Source organism: Vigna unguiculata, chromosome 9, assembly GCF_004118075.2.
Source record: "Vigna unguiculata cultivar IT97K-499-35 chromosome 9, ASM411807v1, whole genome shotgun sequence".
Classification (NCBI taxonomy): domain Eukaryota; kingdom Viridiplantae; phylum Streptophyta; class Magnoliopsida; order Fabales; family Fabaceae; genus Vigna; species Vigna unguiculata.
This window is the reverse complement of record NC_040287.1, coordinates 12,510,001-12,537,648: the sequence shown is the minus strand read 5'-3', so window position 1 is coordinate 12,537,648 and position 27,648 is coordinate 12,510,001. Positions and strand designations below refer to the sequence as shown.

Here is a 27,648-nt window from a genome sequence, read left to right as displayed (position 1 = left end):
AATATTGATAAATGTCAATTGAGTCTCGAATGCTTGGATGTTGCACGCGTGAACAGTGGTGAGTGTAACATCCCTAAGGGAAATTACTTAATTTAAATAAATAAATAATAGGTGAAAATCAAAAGTCGTAATATTATCATTCCCAAATGCGGGAAAATTTAAAATTGTTATTCAAACGCCAAAAACTATGTAATAGCAGTAATAAAATTATTACAATTCCCAAAATACATTACAATAATAAAAGAAAACATAGTAAAATCTCCAGATCATAATGTCCCAACTAGCCCTCTCTTTGTCGTCTATGCATCCAAAACATCACCTGTAGTATCATCAGCTCCCGTGTAACAAATCACACGATCATCGCCAATCAGAAACAGAAAGGGTGAGCTTATAAAATGAAAATAACATATAAGGTAACCGAATATAAGCAAGACACCCATCTTATTCATCCTAGTTAGTTATTGGCCAAGACCTTATCCCAAGGATTTTCAACCTTCACAACACACAAATAGTTTGCCTCAGATTCAGGGTTTATGATGCTCACACAAACCTGCCGGCTCGTGGTCCTGCCTCTACGAACCTCCCCGCTGTAGTCTTACTCTACAAACCTCCTTGCTTGTAGTCCTGCTCTATGGACTTGCTTGCCCGTAATCCAACACATGTGATCAACCAGCTATACCTCTCCGCACGCAGCATCTCTCAAGTGTGAGCACGGATACGAACCTACCTCGCTCGTATCCTCACACGAGAGTAACTAGATATGAACCTCCCCGCTCATACCATCACGCGTTCACCACCATCCATGAACCTACCTGCTTATGGCACAACATCTTCTGATCCAAGTATAGCATCATTGCTTAAAACGCAACACACACAAGTCACAATCTGCAGCATTACCGCTTGGCACAACCTAAGCGCCACTAGGCGAAACCTGCACAGATCGCCTAGCGGTACAAGCCCCATCGTCAGGCGTCAGGCCCACGAACATAACCCCTATTTCACCGCTATCGCCTGGCATGTCACCTCTTGCCGCCAAGTGCTAGCCTCTCGCAGTCCCACTGTTGCAAGTCTATCGCCTGGCAGGTCACACCTTGCCGCCACCTTGTTGCCAAGCGCCATAAACTGCAGGAACCTCCCTACTGCTCCTATCGCTTGGCGCACACACCCAAGCCGCCAAACGCCATACCAGTAGCGTATTTCTGCTGGTTTTGGTGCCCCGATTAGGTTACTCCTTAATCTAAAAACTCTATCAAAGACATCACCACACTCTCAATTATCAGGACTTCATTCCTAATCACCCGGCATACCTCAATCCGTTCAATTTGCTATAACTCATATTTATATGTTCCTGGATTCTAGGTATGTGATAAATCAAGTTCTCTAATCTTAACAAATGGCTCAATCAGTCCTAAGAAAAGAGTTATTAACCTAATGTCGTAAAATCAAGCAATCTACTTCCTTTATACTATAATTCATACAATCCTTAGTATCCAATTCTCTCCTCATTAATTTAATATTGATTCTTTAACTCACCAAGGCTTGACAATCCCACATTCCAAAAGCACCAATCCTAAAGAAAACTAATCTTTCCAATACGTAAAAATTGTTGGTAGGATTAACATTCCCCTTCCTTTTCTATATCCTTCTTTCACCACTCATAGATATAAAACACATCATCACTCCTCTTCCTTAGTCTCATTCTGTAATGTCATACTCATATTATCCCTTCCCATTTCATCACCTAATTTCATTTTAACATCCACGTACATGGTTTTCTCCTCTCATTGCCCAAATCACTTCAGCTTGCCAAACTGCACCTACTCTCGTCGTCGCCTGGCGGCAACCAGCGTACCGCCAGGCGATATATCAGCTCCTGGTAGAAACCTCTCTTTTCCATGCACCCGCGAGTGGCTCCTTCCCTTTCCTGAATTCATTCACTCTCTATCATGCTGAAAATACCCCAATCCACCTATGATTAATTGAACATCCTGCCTAATTCGATTATTTCCATTCGCTTATCTTAATCCTTTGGAATCAAATTACACACATTTCCTCCCACAATGCTAATCTGTTCTCACGATTTGTCACTCACCATTTTCCCAAGGAGTCAACATAGGCAGACATATTATTATTATCATGACAGGAATTGTAACATCCCTGGCTACCCCTCCTCGGGCCCCAGAGGCTGTCAGGTTACTATAGCCCAATGCACCACAACCCATCACCCTTCTCCGTCCATTCATACTGGGTGGGTTGTTGCCAGTGGGAATCGAACTCCCAACCTGACCTTGAACACCTCTGGCTCACTAGCATCATGCAATTAGGGTTTTGGCTCGTGATCCATTCATTGCGCCTAAAATACACCCACATCGCAGCTAGGTTTCTACATCACCAGCCACTAGGGTTCTTGAGAGGGCTGCGCTCCGTGAGGGTTCTGCCTTCACGCCCAACCAAAATCCGCATCAATCCAACCCACACCTGCATTTCCATCCGCGCAAATAAGAGCGCCTTTCTCTTCAGTATCTTCAGTATCGTGAACCAACGTATCACGTGTAGCAACCCAACCTAGGGTTTTCGTTCACGTTTTCCATCCTTAGCCGTTAGGGTTCTGTTTAGGCAGCAACTATTCTTGCCGTTAGGATGTTGTTAGACGACCTTCACCTTCTTCTGTTTGCTTTCTCCTGGTTGCCTTTAATTCTATAAAAGGGCATACCATTTCTTTGTAACATAGCTTAGATGAATGATAAATCTGGTTGAGAACACTCCCACTTTCGTCTCTGCTCAAACCCTTCACCTTAGATGAGGATTTATCCTCCTAGGGTTTCCAAACCAGTGAGATTCGAGCGTTATTCACCGATTATAAACCTTCCGCTGCGTTTTCCAGTCATTTTCACCGAACAAATGACTGCCAGAGGCTGTCTCTGTCGAACAGAGTACATTTCTGCCGATCAACGGCGCCGATGGCCTCATCAAGTGGTATCAGAGCCTAAAAAGAAATTAAAAAGGAATGGGCCTAGGCGTTGGCCCAATGCTATAAGCCTTATTGGGGTCACATAATCACTTTTGTAGCTAGGCTTTTCTACCCTTTCATCTTCATGCCAAAAGAAAATTTGGCAAAAAGAAAGAAGTTAATTCGTTCTTAGCAAGGTTTAAACCCACAACCCCTCAATTACAAAGTCAATGCACAACCAATTCAACCAATTCATGTTTCGTGATAATTACTATAATTATAGGATTACATTATCACGACTCACATTCAATCATATCAGTAAAATAATACACATAATAAAATATCATACAATTGGCAAACATAGGACTCGAACCCAAGTCCTCTCACATAATCACGTACTCTCAACCAATTGAGCTAGTACTTTTTCCTGTCACAACACTCCGCATTAAATGCCTTAAAGGCTCATACTACTCGTATTTATTAAATAATTATTTAAATTTCTTGGGTCTTATAGTGAGCACTGGTTTTCTCGTCCAAGCGAGTGTGCCTCGCCTAGGCAAGACTAGCAAAAGCTCGCTCAGGTTTTCTACTCGAACTGTCGCTCAGGCGACAAGCCTTCATTTTGAGTGAGGAGTAATCTCGCTCAGGCGAGGAGGTCTCGCCTAAGCGAGAAATCGCAGAAGCCATTGTTCCATTGCTCGAGCTCTCGCCTAGGCGAGAAGGGCTCGCTTAAGCGAGAACTTCTAGCCTAAGCGAGACTGGGGCAGGTTTCGTGCTCTAGTTCTGATTGGTTCTCTGATGTGGTTGCTTGTCTGCCTGAAAGAGTGTTTTATTATAAAAGCATGAGGTATGATTGCCATGTATATTGTATGAGATTAAATGAGAATGAGATTTTACTCTGTTGAATATAGCTTCCATATACCTTAGTAAGGTGTTTTAATTCACTAAAATTGGTTCACATGTTGAGTGTCTTACCACGGATTGTTATTGTGTGCAAAGAGTATTGTGCAGGTCAACACTTAGTATATCAGTGGTCATCCGTTAATAGTTCGAGAGTCATGATGTCTACCACGTGGGAGTTATGGACCAATTATCCTGCATCAGATTTCATTATGTTGAATATATAACTTCCATATACCTTAGTAAGGTGTTTTAATTCACTGGAATTGGTTTACATGTTGAGTGCCTTACCACAAACTGTTATTGTGTGCAAAAAGTATTGTGTAGGTCAACACATAGTATATAAATGGTCATTTGTTAATAGTTTCAAAGTCATGATGTGTGTCATGTGGGAGTTATGGACCAATTATCTCGCACCAGATTTCATTATGTTGAATATATAGCTTTCATATACCTTAGTAAGGTGTTTTAATTCACTGAAATTGGTTTACATGTTGAGTGTCTTACCACAGACTGTTATTGTGTGCAAAAAGTATTGCGTAGGTCAATACTTAGTATATAAATGGTCATTTGTTAATAGTTTCAGAGTCATGATGTCTATCATGTGGGAGTTATGGATCAATTATCCAACACAAGAATTCATCATGTGCTATATACCTTCCATATTCCTTAGTGAGGTGTTTTAATTCACTGAATCTGGTTTACATATTGAGTGGCTTACCATAGACAACGTAATGTTACTAGTTTACAAAGGGTATTCGTAAATCTTACTCATAAATGGTGACTTAGTGTTGGCGTTCGGAATTGGTGCCTCCGGAGCGGACCCACCGCTTTCCATGTCGCCAAATTGAATTTAAGTAAAAAAAGGGGCAAAATAGGATAATTAGGGAAATATGTGTGGCATTGTTGAAAGAAAAGAAACCCTAAATTTTTAGAGAAGAAAACGAAAGAAAGGCGTTGGCTTTCACAGGGAGGGATAAAACGTTTGGAAAGAAGAAGAACTTGTTGTTGGGGAATGCTCTAGAAGTGTTTTTTCCGTAACCGTCTTTCTTTCACACTTCATACTTTCTCTATTCGTCACTTTTTCCCTCCCTCTCTTACCACTTTCAGTTTTGCAAATAAAAAATAAAAGGAAATTAGACATCTACGTCAGGGAGTACAATAGGAGTCAAAACGAGAGAGTTAAAATATCATTTTCCAAAACTAAAATATCTTAACACTTCAACTTCTAGTCATCCATCAATTAATGTCATGTTTTACATCAATCACATGTAAATCAACAAAATATTGTAAATGACTACAAAGATCACTCCATTAGTTTTAAGGAATTGATATTTAAAAAATACTACTTATTTATAGTTAAATGATTATTATTATTATAAAAATATACACAAAAGATTTAACTATTATATTATGTAATCCTAAACTTAAATTTTATTTTCATAATCAAATATAATTATAACACTTAATAAAATTATATAAACTAATTATTTATTTAAATATAATAATTATTTATGTTTTTCTTAACGCATAATTAAAAAAAAAGACACATGCGTACGCGTATACACGAGACAAGACGAAGTAGATTTATTATATGATTGCTATCGTAAAAATGTACTCAAAGTTCACAGATTTTACTTTTTTATATTATGTAATTATAAACTTAAATATTATATTTATAATCAAATATAATTATAACACTTGATAATATTATATAAATTATTTATTTTTCAAATATAATAATTATTTATTGTTTTTCTTAACACATAATTAAAAAAAATCAAAAGACTCGTATGCATGGGTCAAAATCTAGTTATTTAATAAAAAAAATGTTCAAAGACATTATTTGATGAGCATGTGACAACTCTTATAAGAATAAAATATTCTTAACAAAAATTAATTTTTATATTTTTAAAAGAAAGAGAAATTGAATATTAATGAGGGATAGTACCAAAATACCAATGTCCTTATTTAATCTATAACAATATATAAAGAGAATTTTCTCTTTTGTGTCCACATTTCAAAATTCCAATTTTATCTTTTAAAATGTAATTATTTATTAAATTTTTGAAAATTGACCTTTATTTTTACAAGTTTTTTATAAATTAGTCTATCTCTTCTTTTTCTCTTTTTTTCTATTTATCAACATATTATTCTCTCATCTTTTCTGATATATTCTATTTTATTTTTAATAAATATAATTTTATTTTATATATTAACTTAATAACATTATAATATCATCACCTACTGATATAATATCATGCATATATAAAATATGTACACACAGGTGCGATAGCATCTGTATTTACACTAATATATAATAATGAGGAAACAAAATGAGAATGACCGCAAAAATTGGGAGTGACGGAAGAAAACAATGGGGTGCAGAAAGAATCCCCAAGCAAAGAAGATAAAATCAACTTGCACTATTTGGACCAAAAAGAAATCCTCTTACCAATATGTGGATTTTGCTTCCTCCAGCTGCTTCATTATTAATTGCACCTCTACACTGATAAAAAACTGAAACATCTTTTCTCACTATATTACATCATCACGGCTGATATCACCACCATTGCGGAGAAAGAATAGGAGAGAGACAACTCTAAAGAGAAAGAAAAGAAAAAACATGTTGAATAAACTCATTATGGAAAACTCTTTTTAAAATGCATTTAATGTGTTAGAAAGTGTGTCCTAAAAACTTATTATGAAAAATACATTCCGAAATGCATTACATACTTTGAAAAATTATTTTAAAAATTCTGTTATAAAAAACCTGTATCAAAATGTATTGTATTTTGAAAATTTCATTCCAGAAATCTCATTCGAAACTCTTATTCTAGAAATGTAGTTCTAGAAATCCCATTTTAGAAATTTCAGAAAGCTTGTTTTGAAAATTTTCTGAAATAAATAATTCAGAAAGCACTTTTACAACAACAAACATTCAATGATTTCGAATTCAATTTGTATCTTTATCAAATCTTTTACTTTCCTCCAACAACTCTCTTGAAAAACTATAAAGATTATCAAATTTGTTCAGTAACTATTTAATAAATTCCACGTACAATAATTTTGAACTCAATCACAATATACAACATAAAATTTAAATTCTTATTAGCATTATACACAGGACTTTTCTTAAGAGAGAGACCAAAAGTAATCTAAAGCCAAAATGAGAAAAGGTTTTAGTGGATGAATTTAGATACGAATGTTATGATTATATAAGTTTTGTTTTATTTATTTTTTCTTAAAATAGTAGGATTCTGATACATGTTATATTATTATTTACTGATAGACACCATGAATGTTAAAGAAGTGTGAGAAGAAAATTAAACATAAACCCTAATTCTGAGCCACATCCACATGCATTAACGCGTTGCTTGCTTTATACATTTTCAAAGTCTTCACAGTATAACCCACTCCCCAACAATGGCAAACACAAAATCTTGTCTTTCAATTATTTTGTTCTTTATTTTCCTTCTCTTTCTTGCCCACCACTCTCCATTTCTCCAAGGGACAACTCACATAACACACTCACTTTTTTAAAGAACAATTTATTATTATTATTATTATTATTATTATTATTATTATTTAATAAGAATAATAATTGTTATTATTTTATTGTGGTGTTCCTAAGGAGGAGGTATGTTCATCATCCATAATCAAATTCTCCTACCACCCTACTAGGTTTGTGACCTTGGATTATGCATACATAATCTTTTTGATTACTAAGATAAGACAAACAACCTTTTTCTTCAAATCTTCATGTACAATGCCCCAAATAAAGAAAAAAAATGAAATAGCTAGGTATAATATATTTTAGCTAGGGATGGCAATGGGGCGGGGCGGACATGGGTTTCGCTATCCCATACCATCCCCGTAAAAGAAATTCATCCTCATCCCCATACCCAAACCCAACAGGTATTAAACTTTTGACCCATCATCATCCCCACCGGGTAACGGGTATAATCTCGTACCCATACCCATACCCATTTTCTTACTACTTCAATATTAATTTTAATTAATTTTTATAAAATAATAAAATTTTTATGATAAAGGAAACATAATATTATCAAATATTCAATATTAGAATGATTTGTTTCTTCCATATCAAATACTTTAAAATAAATTATAATTGTTTACATTTTATATAATAATACCAAATAAAATTTCATGAGAACTAAAACAATTATTAAATTTGCAAATATTAATGAAACATAATTGATAAAATTTAAAAATATTTTTTTAAAAATATAAAAGAAAAACAAATATTCAAATTAAAATATATTTTAAATGTTTGTTTACTTCAATCTTTTAAATTCTAATAAATCTTTTTTTATACACTAATAAAAGTTATAATACATCATTTGATCAAAATGATACAAAGAACATAATTGATATTTTAAATGTTTGTTTACTTCAATCTTTTAAATTCTAATAAATATCTTTTTTATACACTAATAAAAGTTATAATACATCATTTGATCAAAATGAAAAAAAGAACAAATAATAATCATAATAAAAGTTTAAAATAAATTATAATTGTTTACATTTTAGATTATAATACCAAATAAAGTTTCATGAGAACCAACACATTTATTAAATTTACAAACATTAATGAAACCTAGTTGATAATATTTAAAAATATTTTTTAAAAGTATAAGCGAAAAACAAATATTCAAATTAAAATATATTTTAAATGTTTGTTTACTTCAATCTTTTAAATTCTAATGAATATCTTTTTTATATACTAATAAAAGTTATAATACATCATTTGATCAAAATGATACAAAGAACAAATAATAATCATAATAAAAGTTTAAAATAAATTATAATTATTTACATTTTAGATTATAATACCAAATAAAATTTCATGAGAACCAACACATTTATTAAATTTGCAAACATTAATGAAACCTAGTTGATGAAATTTAAAAATACTTTTAAAAAAATATAAAAGGAAACAAATATTCAGATTAAAATATATTTTAAATATTTGTTTACTTCAATATTTTAAATTCTAATGAATCTCTTTTTTATACACTAATAAAAGTTATAATACATTACTTAATCAAAATGATACAAAGAACAAATAATAATCATAATAATAAAATTTTAACATAGATCTTGTATCTTTTGAACTTCAATTATGTTGGATGGTAATAAAAAAATATTAATGACAATTACATTAAATTTTTATATTGTAGTAAATAAAAGTTATTTATATAATTATAGTGAAAAAATTACAGTATGATTGATAATGAGTTAAAAAATAAAAAATAATTAAATAAAATATATCGAAATAGTATTATACATAATGAAAATAAACAAGAAATAAAAATATTAAAAAGTTAACAAATGTTTACAAACAATTTAAGAGACTATTGAAAGAAATCGCACAAAAGAAAACAAATGTATAATTAAGGGTATGATAAGTTAAAAAATATCTTATAGATCTAAGAAAACTTTTCAAATATCAACATATATATACTCAATAGTTGAGAAATAACAAAAAATGTTTTAGTGAAATAAAAAAGTTATTCAAATGAAACAAAAACTAATAATAAGAATAATAAGTAAATGATTTTTTTTTATATTACCTAGTAAACGAAATGTTTGTGCTATTAAATACTTAATTGAGAGTATTAAACATTTTCATGTGAAAGAAAAATATACATTAAATAAAAATATTAAAAAATAATAGAAATATTCAAATGTGAGACATAACATTTTTTAATTAACATACATATTTTGAACATAATTACATAAAGATTATGATAAGATGAAAAATATAATTGAAATGCAAATGAGTTTCATGACAACCCAAATAATTAGAATAAATAAAAAATAATATATATATATATATATATATATATATATATATATGTGGTTATTTAATTAATTAGTAATATTTTAATAATTTAAACGGGGACGGGTAATATGGCGGAGATATGTACATCCCCATACCCATCCCCATACCCAATTGAAAAAGTCGGGGATTCCCCATACCCATACCCATACTCAGTCAATGCGGGGATTCCCCGTCAAAACGGAGACGGGTTCGGGCAATACCTACGGGGACGGGTTTATTTGCCATCTCTAATTTTAGCGTATATTAGTTTAAGAAATAATATCTTATAGTTAATGTGTGTGTGTATGAAAGTATAATTAAAGGAAGGAAAGTTAACATTAGACGTGAACCATTTCCACGTCTTCTGTGATTGGCTCATTTTATATGATTTTTCTATTTTGGATGACACGTGTCAACATGTTATTGGCATATGGCACGTGGGTCAAACCCAAATAAAAATTTTATTCTTTTTTTGTTTTATTTTTTTTGTGTGTGTTTGTGATCTTTAATTAGTGCTAAGGATAATGCAAATTAATTAGGGTAGATGATTGATCATAATAAATAAATTAGGGATTGTGGGCTAGATTTTAGACCCATTGAATGCATAATCAATTCAGCTACAAAGATATGAGGACTACATAAGGGAACATTGTTATGACACTAGGGCCCAAATGTCTCTTAACGGTCACTTTTATAGTTCTTCACCTCAAAAGCAAAATTGCACATTACTTGGAAACTTTATCATTCTTTAGAAAAAAGAAGAAGAAATAGCATTTATATTGGAGGTGCATTATCATACCTTTCTTACCATTGCAACAATTCATGTTAAGATAGATGTGTTTATCATTACTAGAAAAAAATGCAATTTAACAACTGATATTAGTCATTGAAATAATTTAGTCATAAATTGTGACTAAAATAGTCATTGAATCATAATAATAACAAATAGTCACCTATAGCGACCAAAATTTTTAGTCTCTAAATATTACGTTTAGCCTCCAATTTAGAGACCAAAATAAATCTTATTCTGTAAAATATATTTTATATGTTAATCAGCCACCGAATATTTTTGGTCACTAAATATTATTTAATATGTAATGTTTTAGCAACCGATTTAACCAAAATAAATCTTATTCTATAAAATATATTTAATATGGTAATTTTCCACCAAATATTTTCGGTCACTAAACATTATTTAATATATAATGTTTTAATCATCGATTTAACAACCAAAATAATTGTAAGGCCCCATTTTCTTTTGTTCCAGCCCAACAGGTTAGTGGGCTGCTCCTAAGTGGGCCTAAGGGTGGCCCAGTGTATATAAGCCTTAGGTCTGCCCTAAACCTAAGGGGTACCCTACATTTCAGAGACACCTTGCCCTTGCCCTGAACTCAGCAGCCGCCACCCCCTTTCCGCTAGGGTTCCGTTCGACTGTCATTTCTAGGTCCATCACTCGAGCTTCTGTGCCCCCAAAGTTCCGCGTCAAAGTCCGTTAGCTCCTTTCCAGGTACGGGAAGTTAGGGTTCTGGTTTTGAGTCTCTTTTCGAATTGTTTATGCGTTATTTGTTGTTTGTATGGTGGGATCTGTTGTTTGGGTGTGTGAGAGTACATTGCATGTGATGTTTGGTTCCTTTTCATGGCTGTGCAGTGAAGAACAGTGGCGAGACCTGTTAATCTCGCCCAAGCGAGTCAATCTCGCTTAGGCGAGATGAAACAGGGAGGCCTCTGCACGAAAAGTCGCCCAGGCGACTCGCTCAATTTTTGAGCGAGTAGGCAACTCGCCCAGGCGAGAGGGATCTCGCTTAAGCGAGATCCCGCGTTGCCCTCACACTGGTTTTTGTACTCTCGCCTAGGCGAGGGGGAGGCTCGCCTGAGCGAGATGTCTCGCCTGAGCGAGGCTCCTCAGCCTGAGCGAGATTCTGGGCGAGACAGTGCTGCATTTTGGGTTGTTTAAGGTTTTCCGAGTGATCCATGTTGGTTGAGTATGATTGTGTGATGATGGATATGTATATAATGGAGTATGAAATATATGTTTGGCGTGATTCATGAATTTTGGATGAATGGGTTGGCATGAGACTTAGCATGTAAAGCGAATGTGTGGTTTGGAATTAAAAGAACATGGTATTGGCATGAGATGAGACCCTAGACTCATTGGGGTGGTGATGATCAGAGGTATGGATTGATATGGGATCGATATGAGGATTAAACTTCAAGGGTGTTATGAATTGAAAAATATGATTTAATATTCTCTTAAATTGCTGATTTATGAATGTTGGTCCGTGTCAGCGTGTAATTCCTTGGGGTCTCTAGGTGAGACCTCCGGGGTCGCGCTTCAGTGGTCGGGACGTAATTCCATGGCCCCTGCTAGTGGGTGTTCATGGTGGTGCCCCATCTGTATAACTAGGTAAGGATTCAAGGTAAGGACTGCATCCTGACACTCCGAGGAGCCAGTTAGTCTCACTTAGAGCGGGCTGACTCCTGTGGTGGGAGTAGCAGGAGGCCTGAAACTCACTAAGGGCTAACCTTGTGGTGGGAGAGATTTGATTTATTGCAACACTGGTAATACATGGCTCAGGATCGAGCAGCTCAGGTTCGAGCAGGGGTACCCACACAAGTGCAAGCATCCGCTGAATCCGACCAAGTTATACGTATCCGGATGAGTCGAGTCGAGTCGTAGTGTAATGGATGAAGAGTCATAACACGTTTGATTGCTATGTGGATATGAAATGATGAAAATAGGTTTGACTGCATGATGTATGTTGTTAGCTCTAGCTTACCCGTTTTGTTGTATGTCTGTGTTGTATGTGGCTGTTCTTTCTTGCGATGATCATCGACTTGGTTGATGGGAGCAGATGGGCGAGGTTCTCGTGGCCAGCAAGGGAATGATGATCCAGCAGCTTAGCCATCCGGGCTAGATTTTCGAACGTCTTTCTTTCATGTTTCTTTAGGGCTATGGCCCATGTATTTCTTTCCGTATTTCTACGCTACATTCTACGTTGTATTCGTATTCAGCTATCCTGCTTTTGTTGGCATCGTGGTGTGCCTAGTTTCGTAGGGGTTGTGTTAGGGACCCCAAGATTACCCTGCAGTACTATTATCGCGTGACGTTTCCTTTAATTTCGATTATTAATTAAATGGGACGTTACAATAATTCTTATTCTGTCAAATATATTTAATATGGTAATTAGCCATCGAATATTTTTGGTCGCTAAACATTATTTAATATGTAATGTTTTAGCCACTGATTTAGTGACCGAAATAAATTTTATTTTATAAAATATATTTAATATGATATTTAGCCATCAAATTTTTTTGGCTTAAATACCTTTTTGGTCCTCATTTTGGTAGTGTTTGTTGCGGATGGTCCTCATTTTGACAGAATGTTTAAAATGGTCCTTATTTTGATCGAATGTTTAAAATGGTCCTCATTTTCGCAATTCGTGTTTTATTTGGTCCTTTCCTGTAACGCCGTTTAAATCATTGATGGACCATTGTACAAGTGACACATTTTATATTAGGGTGTGTTACGGGTACTGTAGAGGTGTGGTAATTAGATATTTGGGGATAAATAAGTGAGCTAGGGTTTTGGTAAGGAATGATGAATATCCCTTGCTGCCATGCTATTGCAGCAATGAATTTCATCAATATCAATGCTGAGGAATTCATACCAATCTGTTTCAAGAGATCCATCTATGAAGAAATATATCAATCCATCATCTTTCCAGTCAATGGTGAAGTCTTGTGGGAAAGAACTCCCTACCCTGACGTTCATCCACCACATAAGAGGATCTTACCAGGAAGACCCAAGAAAAAAAGAAGGTTGGAAGAGTGGGAGTTGAGAAAGGATAACACACAAATCAGCAAAGGAGGTCATAGAAAAATGTAGCATATGCCGTCAGATTGGACATAACAGGAACAATTGCCCCAAATAAGCATGTGGATGATCAGACTGCAACACCGACTGAGACTGCATCGGATGCCCAAATTGTTAAGAATGCACCAACTGCTGAAACTGCTGAGAATGCACAAACTGTTGAAACTCAAACAACTCAACCACCAAGGAATGAAATGGAGAGTCAAGCAGCACCACTACATATACCAGAAGAACCATCTCAGTAGTTTAGGATGAAATTATAGATTAGGAGGAGACCATGATAGCAGCTACAAACCTCTTAGTTATTTTTTGGAATTTCTGATGCAGAATTTTTTATTGATGTACTGCATTTTGATTTTCCTTAAACTTCGTTCAATTTCACTTTTGTCAAACATTGATGTAGTGCATTTTGATGAGGATGAATTAACGTTATGAATTTAACTTCTTCCAGACTTAGATCAATTTAATTTCTCCCAAGCTTAGATCAATATCACTTACTTCAATGCTCAGATTAAGATGTCATTTTGAACATGTTGGGACTAATATCAACATAATCAAACTAATTCATTTCTTCATTTAACAATAGTACAAAACATATTGGACTTTAAAAGATTACACATAATAACAGTTCGAATAATACAATAACAACACAAGTGAACCCTATTACTAATTGCAGCCTCTTCTCAGCAACCTTCAATGACTTATCCTTTTCATCAACACCACCATTTGAAAAAGTTGCAGCCCACATTATTGGAACCACCACTCTGTAAATCAATAAACCAAAAATTAAAACCAATCTATTATTAACACAAAAATAAAAACAAATTGTACCCAAAATTTTCTACCAATATTCTTTGGAGTTCTTGCCATCATCAAAGCTGACATCTCTCAACTACAAATTGGGTTAATCCATTCTTGTTGAACCACCAACAGTGCATGAAGTGATACAACACGGTTGCCTCCAACGATTACAACCAGAGGTAAAGGAAGAATATTGGGATCGTAACATACCTATATAATGGGATTGCAGGAAGAAAAAGATTGCAGCAACACCAATTGAGAATGGAGAAACAAGATTGCCAAAACTCACCAACTGTTCAAACATTCCCTACCAAAACCCTAGCCCACTTATTTATCCTCAAATATCTAATTACCACACTTGTACAGTACACGTAACACACTCTAATCCGTGCCACCTGTACAATGCTACAATGCTCCGTTAATGATTTAAACGGCGTTACAGAAAATGACCAAATAAAACACGAATTGCGAAAATGAGAACCATTTTAAACATTTGGTAAACATGAGGACCATTTTAAACATTCTGTCAAAATGAGGACCATCTGCAACAAACACTACGAAAATGAGGACCAAAAAGGTATTTAAGCCAATTTTTTTAGTCTGTAAATCATACACATATTTTTTTCATAAAATTATTTAATTAGATTAACTAACATGATAAAAGTTTTAAATTAATATTTAATATAAATTACAAAATAACTAAATTATTTACTTTTACAATTTGTTGCTACTCATAAGTTTTTTGCCTCCCACCTCCACCATCACCACCACCACCTTCGCCACCACAACCACCACCAACATCACCACCACCATTACCACAACCTCCACCACCACCATAACCAACATCACCACCACCACAACCACCACCAACACCACCATCACCACCACATCCACAACCACCACCATCACCACCACATGCCTCACCACCACCACCACCACCACTACAACAACATCCACCATCACCATAACCAACATCACAACCACCACCATCAACACCACCTTCACCACCACCACAACCACCATCACCACCACCACCACCATCACCATCACCATCACCATCACCATCACCATCACCACTACCACCACCACCACTACTACCACCACTACCACCACCAACACTACTACCACCACTACCACCACCACCTTTATCACCAACATCACCACCACCAACATCACCAGTGGCAGACCTTGGTCAAAAAGTTTGAAGGGGCCAAAATAATATATTCAAATTTTATATATTTAATTATTATTACTAATATAACAAAAGTATATATAATTTAGTATTAAAATTTTTGTATGTTTTTTCCTTATAAAAATTATAGTTTTGAAATTGTATTTGATATGAAACTATTTTAAATTAGTTTTTCTAATTTCATCTCTTTCCCTTGATATTCTCATATTTAAGCACGTTTTCTTATACTAAATTCCAAATAATTAATATGAAACATTCTGCCTATAATTTAAAAGAATCAATATGAAACTTCCCACTTATAATTCTTTGAATTTTAAGAAATGGTTATCTAATTCAACAATATTGAATTCCTAATATCATGCTTGAAAATAGGTGAACAAGTAAATTTGTATTATTTTTTATCTTCAAGGGTATCTTCCCTTTTATCACCTTAAAAAAAATTAATCTATTATTTTATTTTTCATCAGTGTACCTATTTAAAAGCAAATTAAGACTAAAATATAATTTATCAAAATCTAATAAAAAAAATTGAGACATAATTACTTAAAAGAATATGATAATCAAGCCACATTTAAGAAATGATTATGAAAAAACATATGGTACATAACTTTTCTTTTTATATTCATAAAAAAAATATACAAAACACTCATAAGATGAAAAAAAAACTAAATATCAAACTAATATTTTTCTATCAAGAGAAGGGAGAGAGTTACCTTTTTATCTTAAAAGAGGACGGATGAGATCTAAGAACGAGAGAATGAATTTATATATAACTTTCTATTTCTTTTTTAAAACAAAAAACAAAAGAAGAGATACAAGAGTAATAAATAAATACAATACGTGAAAAACTTAAAATGGGGAAGAAGAAAAAAAATCTCAATAAATGTTATTATTCTTTATTATGTTTAATTTTTAATTTTATTATTTTCTAAAAAAATTAAAAAATATTGGGGGGGGGGCATGGCCCTCCTGCGGACCTTCTATGGTTGCCACTAACCACCACCACCAATTAGGAAAAGTTGACAATTACGTGTAAAAATATTTTAAATCTAAGTCTTATGAAAAATATATTGAGACTCAATTTATTTGTGTTAACAAATTTAATATGAATTTAATATATTTTAGTTTCCTACATCTATGTCATTATCCTCCATCTAGGTCTAATATAAACTAATTTAGTGACCATGAAAAATATTTACTATTACAACATTCTTTCATAAATATGTATTTATTATATTATGATTTTTTTTTCAATTTCTGACTAAAATATTTTTATTTTAAATTTTATTAGTGGACTAATGACAATAAATAAATTGGTGATTTTTTATTTAAAAAGTAAAAGTTAATATCTAATTAGATTAAATTCATAAGAAGTAAATTTTATATTAATATATTGTAGTTAAATAAATTATTTAGTTTCAAAATAATTTAACTTATTCACCATACACATATTTCAGTCTTAGTACTTTTTGACATTCAACTTTCCCCTCTTCTTCGACTTTCCCCTTTTCTTTGACAGCGAGCTCGACTTATTTTCCCCATTTCTTTATCGACCCTGAGTGAAAAGCCTTAATTTCGATTATGGAAGTTTCGGGAAAGCGATTTCCACATTTGTTTTTTTCCCCATCATCACATAACACTCACATAGAGATGAGAGGGACAAAGAGACCATGAGGAGACGAAACAAGAAAGCCACAACGAAGAACGCAAGAATGAGAACAACATGAGCACTCATAGCGCCGACGACGAGCTCACTAACAACGACGACAATTACCCGCGGGCCACGGTGGTTATCGAGCCAGGTTCGTTCTCGTTGTAGAATTTTTTTTTCTTTTCTCATTGTCGTTTACCCTAATCGTTGATGTTTTGTCTCCTAACAGTTGTGAAGGTAACTATGTGGCGACAGTCACCCACGGCGGCGTCGGTCTCCCACAACAACAACATAACAAGTGCGCTTCCTTCCCTTCCCAATTAATTTTATGTTTCTTCATTTTTCTTTGCTGCTTAATTGTGTTTATAGATAATTATTGAACTCAAATGAAATGCAATTTGATTGTTATAGTTTAGGAACACCATATTTTGTTTACTCTCTTGCCTTTTTAGCTTTTCCTTATGTTCATACAGGAATTTAATATTCTTTGTTTGATAGAATTGGCATTATTTATTTTTATGAGTATTTAATTTGGCTGAATTCCAACTCCAATTGTTGTAGTCGTGGAAGTTAATTATTTTATTTGAGGACTCCAATATTTTATTAGTGGTGTTGTTGTTATTGTTGTGAAGTGTTTGTTGTGTGACAAGCTTATTTACGGGCAGTAACATAGGGTGCTTTCTAAGTTGATAATGGAGGTGGGTTATACATAGTAGCCTGTGTGTTATTTCTTACTGCATTTTGTATCAATGTCATGTTAATTATATTAATTTACTAATGGGGAAAATAGTTTAATAGGAACAATGTTATTCTAAGTGTATCGTAAAGAAAAGAGACCTCAAATGTTCTTAAAAGTCCTCCAAACTCCAAAACTTATTTTTCCTTGTCACTGATGAACACAATAAATAAGCCCAAGTCCATTATAAGTGACCATGTTCGGTGTGTGAGTGAATGTCTTGAGCCTAATAATGTTTAAATATAAAAAGATATTGAGGATAACCACCCTTTGTAACTCTCGATTCCTTGATGACGTTGCTAGCAAACAATGGTTTTCCTCTCTAAAAGGCAGTTGAATCAGTTGCAAACAAGTGTCTATTCACATACTTCTTTTAAAGTTGATGTTAAACTCACTAAGAAATAAGTGAAATATTTGACTAATTGAGAGGTAGATCACACAATGTACTTGTGATGAGATACGAGCCATCGTAGACCTCTTGGCGTCTTAAAGTATTAAATATACTTATTAGTTGAAAGGCAACTTGTGAGGGAAAAGAGTTGAAAAATGTTCCAAATGTTTAAGATAGCCCTTGCATAGCCATGGTGTATGTGTTAGAAAAACTCTAAGAAATTAAAAAAGAATTGTCTGTTACATATTACCATACATTAGTTTCTTTACTTACTTGTAGGTTAGTGGATGGATTGGAAATAGGATTGCTTGTACCTCCCAAAGTAAGAATGCTTAATGCTACTAAATTGTTGAGGAAAGTGAAACCATAGCATCTACCAACAGTGTTGCTATTGTTCCAGCATTGATAAAAGAGTACAAGGCAATGTATATTGTAGGGGAGGAATCTAAAAATATAATAGTAGAGTTTGAGTAAAAAACATAGCGAAAAATATAAGCCCCATTTTTTTCAGTTCTAAAACGTTTTGGGTCTGGCCTTTTCATGGGCCTAAGGCCAGCCCATTTGAGGACCCCCAATACCCCTTTCCAGCCCCCTAATCCTCACTTGTCTCATTTTTGAAAAACAGTTTCTACCCCTCCTTTGTAGCATTTGAGAGCTCTGCTAGGGCACATGAAACCTTCCATTTTTGAGCTAGCTAAATCAGTTATGCCTCCAAGTAAATGGACCTTAGAACTTTCTTGCTCTTTCTTCTCCTTTTCCTGTTCGAGTATGTAGGTTTGGATTAGGGTTCATCCTTATGCCCATGTTCTGTGTTTATATACACGTTTCAGCTCACTGTTTGATTCCTGGAGCTACGGTGTTCCTCGGCTAAGAGTTTGCCTTTGTTTTCTAGCGTTATCGAGGTAAGGGAAGCTAGGGTTTCACGTTATTTCTATTTTATGTGATTAGTGTTTTGTTGAATATGAGACAAGATTGGGGAAAACGTTAATTTTTGGTATATTTCCATGTTAGGGGTTCAAATATTCATGAAAGTGTGATATTTGACGTTATTTTTCGTATTCTGGAAGTGTCGCGTGGTCGCTAGGCGAGTGCCCTGGGTAGCTGGGCGACTATGTCTTTTTCTCATATGCACAGTTTTAGTAAAATTGATTTTCCCGACTCATTAACCGTTTGATTGAGCTCAAATTTGGACATTTGGTTCATAACATGCTATTTTGTGATTTGACTAGTTCGATCGTCGATTAGATTCTGTACCTTGAGAAATGTGTCACGCATTATTACAATAATTTTGGTTTTGTGATAATAAATTTTCTTAGGAATTTTGGTGTAAGAATTAGGTTGTGTGTTGTGCTTGATTGTATGGAATTGCAGGTACTTAAATGTTGGCACTCACTTATTTAGGATAAACACTATTTCATGATATATGTATGTTATGGTATGCATTTATAAAGTATGAGATTAAATGAAATCTTGTTATGTTGAGTATGAAATGGAAAACATGACTTGTTTGGTTGGTGGTGGATTGGCATGAGACTTGAATGATTGAGATGGCATGTGGAAATTGTTGGTAAAAGAGTTTCAAGGGAAACTCTTGCTGATGGTGGTTAGTGTATACCTTGATATAGAAGATGTCTAGATAAAGGAAGGTATCATGAACTTTAATAATCGTTCATGCTCACATAGAGCAGAATGATTTATGTGGTGAGAGTGGCAGGAGATCCTAGTCTTGGGACATATTGGGTCCAAGACATTAGAAGATTAAATATTTATTAAATATTGACATTCCACCATTTGGGCAAGGTTTCATCAACATTCCACCATAATATTTATTAAATATTGACAGGGAACTTAATAAGAATTGCGACGATTGATACTCACCGATAAAATAAAGGGGAAAGCGCAAATTAATCTCTTTACGTTTGCATCATGTGTGTGAAACAACAACCACTTTGTATCTAAACTTAAAAGAGTGGTATCTTGATTCTTATGGTTTTTCTTCTTGTTGTCATAAGTTTTCTCTACCCCGATCAAATCATTGATTAATCTCATTTCATTTGTGATATCGTTAGTGTCGCTTGCTTAGCGAGTTTTCACATATAACAAAGACCAAAAACAGAATTCACCGCTAAATAGATCATCCCCACATGATGTTATTGTAATATATCTAATTACTACAGTGTGTTACAGTAATGTATCTAACTACTACATCAACTCATTGGATTGATTCTTAAGGTCTTTACATTGTGGAAAAAACCTTTATTAAATTTTCAATTAAATATTAATAGCACCTGTTAAATGTAGGGTGTTCATGGCTTCCGTAGCATGTTAATTCAACCGACAGAAGCATCTTGATTTGAATTAGGATGATATTTGGATAGTATCTAAACCAAACCGTTCAAACCCACTGTCTTTGGGTTCAAGTAATGCATTTTTAACTAGCAAACATAACGACCAAATCACTTATGTGGTACTTTATTTGTAAACTATCATACAAAAAAGAACATATCTGAATATTGTGTTGTATGTGAGCACATTAGGGTACAACAAAATCAATCACAAATACAAAAGAATAATTAAACTCCTAAAATTGTTGTAACAGCAACACTTATTTATGGGGATAATTATTTCAAATATAACACTCCTCTCCAGGTTAAAGCACAATCTTGCTAAAATGTAATCATGATGAAAGCTTCCAAGAACTTGCTGAGAATGTAGGTCAACCAGTCATTAGAGTTGACAAAGTCACTTATAAATTCCTCTTAAAACAGATTTTTTTCTTAGTAGCAATCTATCTGTGTTTGGCCCGATCAAGAAAGATTGGATTTGATGTATTGCCTATCAGAAATATAACTTGATTGTCACATATAAATGTCATATATTGAATGTCTCCTAATTTAGCCACGTACTTGCATGCAACCGATACCGTAGCACAATTTTCAACCACAAATATGTTATGCTTCTTTCTCCTCAATTAAACGAAATTTCCTCCCATAAGACCACATTACCTAGAAGTGGGTCTCTTGTATGATCATGATACTGCCAAAATCATATTAGAGTAACAAGTAATTTTGGCATTTCCTTTATTTTCTTATATATATGTACCAAACAATATGAATGACAACATCTAACTGATTATCACAAGTGAAATTAAGAAAGTGACTTACCACTAACTATAAAGGTGATGCCAGGTATGGTGACAATAAGATGGTTGAGTTTTCCTACGAAACGGCCCCTTTAACCTTGTTGAAGATTGACATTGGGACCCAAGTATAACTGAGATGGCAATCAAGAACATCAGTCTCAGAATATCGAAGCATATTTTATTGGGTAATGCAAATAAGAAAAGCATTGGACAATTTCACAAGTATTTGAGGGTCCTAAGTCTTTTGTCTAAAACTAAATGAAGAGGTGAGTTTTGAGTCTTTATTATGTCATTTACTAGTGATTATGTCATCAACGTAGATGACATAATAAATGCACCGCCAGTGAATGGAGAAAATAGAGTGATCAACTTTACATCGAGTTATGGTGAAATGTATTAAGGCGGAGATAAAACAGCCAAACTACTAGGCATGATGAGACCACTTCAAACCTCTGGGAGAATGACAAAGCAAACAACAAGACAAGACTCACCAAAAACACTAAAACGTGATACTAATACGGATAAACTTCATGCAACTTACCATGTAACAAGGCATATTTAATATACAACTAGTGTAGAAGTTAAAGGAAGTCTATTAGAGCAGATGATTTAATTGAAAACCGTTTGATCCAATCTTTACTGTATAAACCCAAGCCATTACTAGTCTTGTCAGGAGTTAAGGGAACAAGCTCCCAAATGCCAATGGAGTGTAAAGCTCTCATACCATCCAACATTGCCAAGCACCAATATGGTTTAGTTGTGGCTTCATATGTAAACTTAAGAATAGACGCAAAATTTAAAGAAGAGACAGAGTAGGTGTAATGTTACTGGAATGTGTTTTCGTTGTTGGCATGTAATCAATGGAGGTGGAGCAAAAGCAAAAATTGGAGCCAAACCAATAGGTCCACTATACAAAGGTTTTGTAGTGATTATCATCAGGTACAGTGAAGGAGAGGGGGCAGGTCTCAAAAAAAATAGTAACTCGGTAAAGACTATATTGTTGAAGTTGAGGTAAAAAAACTATGATAACCCTTTTGGAGATCTGAGTAACCTAAAAATAAATGCATTCGAGAGATTTGATAGAAAGTTTAAAAATACCTAATTTAAGGTCATGGCCAAAACATGTGAAACTAAATATAAGGAGAGAAACAAGGTAAAAAGTCTATCTGCAATACAAGACATAATAGGAACCTGATTGCAAAAAACAAAAAGTGAAGAAACGTTTGGACAAGATGACATGTGAGAAATGCATCATCCCAAAAGTGAAGAGGAACATAATGATGACGTAAGGTACAAGTAATTTCAACCAAGTATCGATTCTTTCTTTTGACAATACCATTAAGTACAATGAAAAAGATGGGGCAGGTGTTGAAAAGGGTAACGCCAGCCAAGATAATATGTTTTTGCAGTTGATGTGCAAAACAATGACAGTCCTTTCACAGTGTGAGTACCCCAAACAATACATTTGATGGTAGAGCTTATTATTTCTTGGTTTGAGGTCATGACCAAAACATGTTAAACTAAAAGACAAGGAGAGAAGGATAAAAATTCTATTGGGAATACAAGAGAGATTAGGAAATCTGACTGTGATGAACTAGTGTTGATAAGATAACATTCGATAGAACAAGACAACCTTCTATTATAAGAGAATGAATAAGAAAATTTATGCGTAATAATTAATGGTGGGCAGCTGTCAGAGACTATTATTAAAGGAAGTTGTTAGTAGTTGTGGATGGGAGAATACAACTGAATAGTTTTGTGTCGGAGGGTTTAGGTTCCTCGAAATATCTAGAAGCAATTCAAGTGAGAACTGTTCGGTTTGAGGAAGTTTTTTTATACAAATAAAGACCTTCTTGTTTCTTTGATTACTGTTTCTTGGTCTTATTAAACTGATCCCAGCTCTATCACGTGTCTTGAGAAACAGATCACTCCAAAAGTGAAGAACATCATGCTGGATTATGGTTCAAACAATTCCAACCAAGTATTGATTGGCATCACCATTTTGTTGTTCTGTGAATGCAAAACGTTAGATGAATAATACTTAGGTCAAAAGGACTAAAACATGAAAAACAAATTTTCACAAGCATTGTAAATGTGTAAAAGTAAAAGATACACCTTTTTAAAGGTCAAGGACTAAAAGGGACGTGACAAATTTGAAGGTGCTAATTTTCCCTTTTCCCTACAATATTATAGTTAATTTGACTATCACACACAATCAATCATTGCAATATGGAAAACTGAATTTTGTCCAAGTTCAATCCTGTGTTTTGGGTTCAGTGAGGGGAAAGAAATATCACGAACCACTTCGGAAATAAGACATTTTGACATAAATTCCAGCTACTACTATGAAATATAATATTGATAATGCACTTAGATAATATGCAGCCCAAGATCATACTTCATACCCTAGTTCTTTAATAATTCAAAAAGAGCATCTAATCCAATAAATATAACATAATACGTCAATAATGGGAAAAGAAAAATGAAAAAAAAACTTACAAGGGGACGTTGGAAAGGAAGTCATTGGTTGGTCATACAGCTTTCCTAAAACTTGAAACAGCCGACATGAGATGCAGAAAGAGATGAAAGATGCTTGGCAACCACACAAGCTACTCTCAGAAAACCAAATAAGCAACTAAAACACGAAATTAATTGACTACACAATCCAGTAGGCAACCCCTAAACTTGAGCAACTTAATTGCTCAACAAAACACTTTCATCATCACAAAAGATGATATAAAGAAAATTGTATCAAAATAAAACCTTTTTGGGTTTTGTTCCTTCAACTTGTCAAACATAATTTCGGACATAAATTCCTGCCGATACCTTAGGCAAACTGTTTGTCTGACAGTGAAAATGATACTTGATACAAACTCAGATATGTACTTGATGATTAAACAAAATACAGAACCAGAACTAATAATATGAGCTTTAAACAAATAAAGCGTAAAGGAAATTCTGAAAAAGAAAAGATATTAGAGAAGGTGGCTTCTCTGCCCTAGTGGCCTCATCCACACCGCTACCCTTTCCCTAAAAAGGGCATACTCCTTGTAGCACCAATGGATTCAATAAGTTCTTGCCTATAACCATGTCCGCTTAATAGAAACTATTAGATATAACGGGCTTATGCCTATCTCTTTGTATTTTTTTGTTATAAATACATAACTTTGTGTGCTCTACACACATTAGGGATTTGCCTGTACTTCTCTTTTATTTTAACATTGTATGTAGAGCTAGGTTAAATCCTTGCCTCCTACGAAAACCCTCTGTTCCCCGTGCTAAATTTTTCGTCTGGAAATTGTTCATCTTTTTTTAATTTCTGGCATTGTTCTTAGGTGTTATTTTTCCAGTCATCGTTTTTTGCCACCAATGTACTACCACCGCCCTGTCTATTCCCCCTATTGTGCCATCATCCTTGTCACTATCGCGTCTGGACTCGCAATACCACAGTTGTGATTGTCCCAGCTAGGCAACCTCCACGGCGCAAAAATCACTAATCAAATCTTTGACATGCTTGCACGTTCTCACTGGTGGCTATAATTTTGTTTCTTGCACTTCCAAGAGATTAAATTATCACCATGAAAACACCATATTTGGAAGCAGATCTTCTATTAGAACCAAAGTCTGTCCAATCAACATCTGAAAGCTAATATAGGGATTTTCTATTTTTTCAGAAAGCACCTAGTCTAATCATAATGATTACCATGATAACCCTTTTGGAGATCTGAGTAACCTAAAAATAAATGCATTCGAGAGATTTGATAGAAAGTTTAAAAATACCTAATTTAAGGTCATGGCCAAAACATGTGAAACTAAATATAAGGAGAGAAACAAGGTAAAAAGTCTATCTGCAATACAAGACATAATAGGAACCTGATTGCAAAAAACAAAAAGTGAAGAAACGTTTGGACAAGATGACATGTGAGAAATGCATCATCCCAAAAGTGAAGAGGAACATAATGAAAAAATTGTATTTTTTTTTAATAAAGCATCTCTTGAACTCTTAACGGAGAACTTGCCGCCCTAGATGCAGAAAGTAATATGGATGCCCATTATATAACACAACTTTCTTTTCAACTTTCTAAATCAGCGCATCATATACCATGAAAAGGAATAATAGCTAACAAAAATATGAAAACAGGGAACCTAGCCAACTATCAAGCCTGTAACAGCAACAAGCCATCTGGTAGAATATCATTTATCTACTGCAAACTAAAGCACAAGGATAATACGGAAAACCATTGGTTCTTACAACCCAGTCAAAAAATAAAAAATAAATCAACTGCCTTAATATTGAAATTTTTTGTTATTAATCAACTGCCTCAAGAGGGACCTACAAATGTTGCTGAGTTCGGAATGAAGCCATTCAAACGGAATGAACATTAAGATAACAATGTTAACTTCTGACAGCAACAAAGACAACACTTGTGAGTTGATAAGCATGAGATTTTTTTTTGTTTTTTTTGCATAAAAAAGCTTGGTGAGAATCGGATTACCAGGAAGGTGGTGTTGGTGTTTATGCATAAAACAGAGGCGCTGGTCGGCAAAAATGGAGTCTGCGCCTTCGGCGAAGAGGGAGACGGGTTCTATTGGAGTACTTGAACATTTTGTAGCTGCAGGTGACCATGGAAATTGTTGCATGCAGTGAAGGATTTGATGGAGGAAAGGAAATAGAAGATGAAGGCCATGGGTCTGAAATATAAAATAATTAATGGAGGAGTTGGGGATTGTGAGAGACAAACAAGTCACATAAATGACATGTAATTTAAGTTAAGAGGAATCTTGATATTTTACATTGCTAATTCGTTTGTCTGCATACAAGGGGGAACAATAATCGGCAAACAAAGACATTTTAAGCATCAATTCACAAACAATAATAACCATATTATATATTTCGCTCTTCACCTGAGGTATTTATGCACAGCAAGAAAAGTGAAAAAAGTAGCAACACTGAAGATAAATAAATAAAAAAGATGAAACTTGAACAAATTTTCATCCAAGTAATTAGGAAGCCTCAGTCAGCCACAGATTCTCATCAAATATCAGACGGTAATTCCAAATAAAATAAATCATCATCGGCTTCGCCACAAGCATGACAACATAAAACTAAAACAAACAACACAAAGTTCAAACGAAGAATAAAAAATGTAATCGCACAAAACGGCTCCGCAGATCATAAAGTATGAAATCCACAGATTCCTATCAGGATGCGAAACAAACGAAATTCACTTTTGATTTTGGTCCAATCATAGCATCACTGGTCACTGCAATTAAAGCTACCAGCGACGTGGCATCAGACCTAACCCTAGAAAACAAAATTAAAAACTAAAAAAGAATTTAAATAACAACAATTAAGAAAAAAAATACCCTCAGAGACCCGTTCCAAATCACACACACAGCGCCACAAAGAACAAGTTCTTCGATTGGCGCTGCGTTTAGAGTGTCATACGGCACTTCCTATCAATTATGGGAGATCTTCCTCACAGGGCATTTTCGCTTATCCATTGTATCTGAATCTAACATGTACAAAATTAAGCACAAAAACGATGACTATGAGAGAATCACATACTATTGAATACATCAAGCCAACCCTAACATGACATCGCACTCAGTTGCGAAGCCAACCCTAAAACAAGATCGCACTCAGTTGTAGGGATGTCAAAACGGGCCAGCCCGGCCCGTTTTGACCCGGCCCGATTTTGGCCCGATTTATACGGGCTGGCCCGCAAGGGTGAAACGGGTTACACTTTTGAACCCGGCCCGCAAGCTGGCGGGCTGGCGGGCTGACGGGCTGGCCCGCGGGCTTTTTTCCATATGTTACATTTTCAGTCCAAAATCAGATTTCAACAAAATTATTGCAACAAAAACAACCCTGCAGTATATAATATAACTGATCACAAAACAAACAACCCTACAATATATATAAATGACATTTTGCTCTCTGCAAGTCATCAAGACACTGTTGCAACATCAATAACAAGTCTGAATTAGAGTACTTTAGGCATGGAGCATTACCAAAGTGCAAACAGTTACATAAAAAAAAATAGAAGCATTAATTATGGATGAGAGGTTGTATAATTTGTTTGGCAACATGTGCTGCAGAAGCATCTAAACCCTCCAAATCAATAGGAGCATCTTCTGAAATCTCCCCATCATCAAACCC

General features: G+C 34.4%; 1 long non-coding RNA gene and 3 other non-coding genes across 7 annotated transcripts in view; all 4 read right to left on the bottom strand.

Annotated features, from left to right (window-relative positions):
- Positions 1-20,788: 20,788 nt before the first annotated feature.
- The window catches only part of LOC114163950, an 8,040-nt gene continuing 1,180 nt past the window's right edge, over positions 20,789-27,648 (bottom strand). Inside the window, exons 2-6 of one of the 4 annotated variants that reach the window (XR_003599452.1) lie at positions 25,982-26,177; positions 23,985-25,888; positions 23,335-23,495; positions 21,508-21,616; positions 20,789-21,379 (exon numbers count right to left, since the gene is read on the bottom strand). This is a non-coding gene — a long non-coding RNA (uncharacterized LOC114163950). The remainder of the gene's footprint in view (positions 21,380-21,507; positions 21,617-23,334; positions 23,496-23,984; positions 25,889-25,981; positions 26,178-27,648) is intronic. The other 3 variants (XR_003599450.1, XR_003599451.1, XR_003599453.1) reach the window with 3 other exon arrangements.
- LOC114164935 lies at positions 26,492-26,567 on the bottom strand. The gene has a single exon (XR_003599669.1). It is a non-coding gene; the product is annotated as a small nucleolar RNA snoR77Y (small nucleolar RNA).
- Positions 26,629-26,785, bottom strand: LOC114164940. Its single transcript, XR_003599674.1, has one exon. It is a non-coding gene; the product is annotated as a small nucleolar RNA snoR2/U65 (small nucleolar RNA).
- Positions 26,850-26,975, bottom strand: LOC114164929. Its single transcript, XR_003599663.1, has one exon. It is a non-coding gene; the product is annotated as a small nucleolar RNA Z112 (small nucleolar RNA).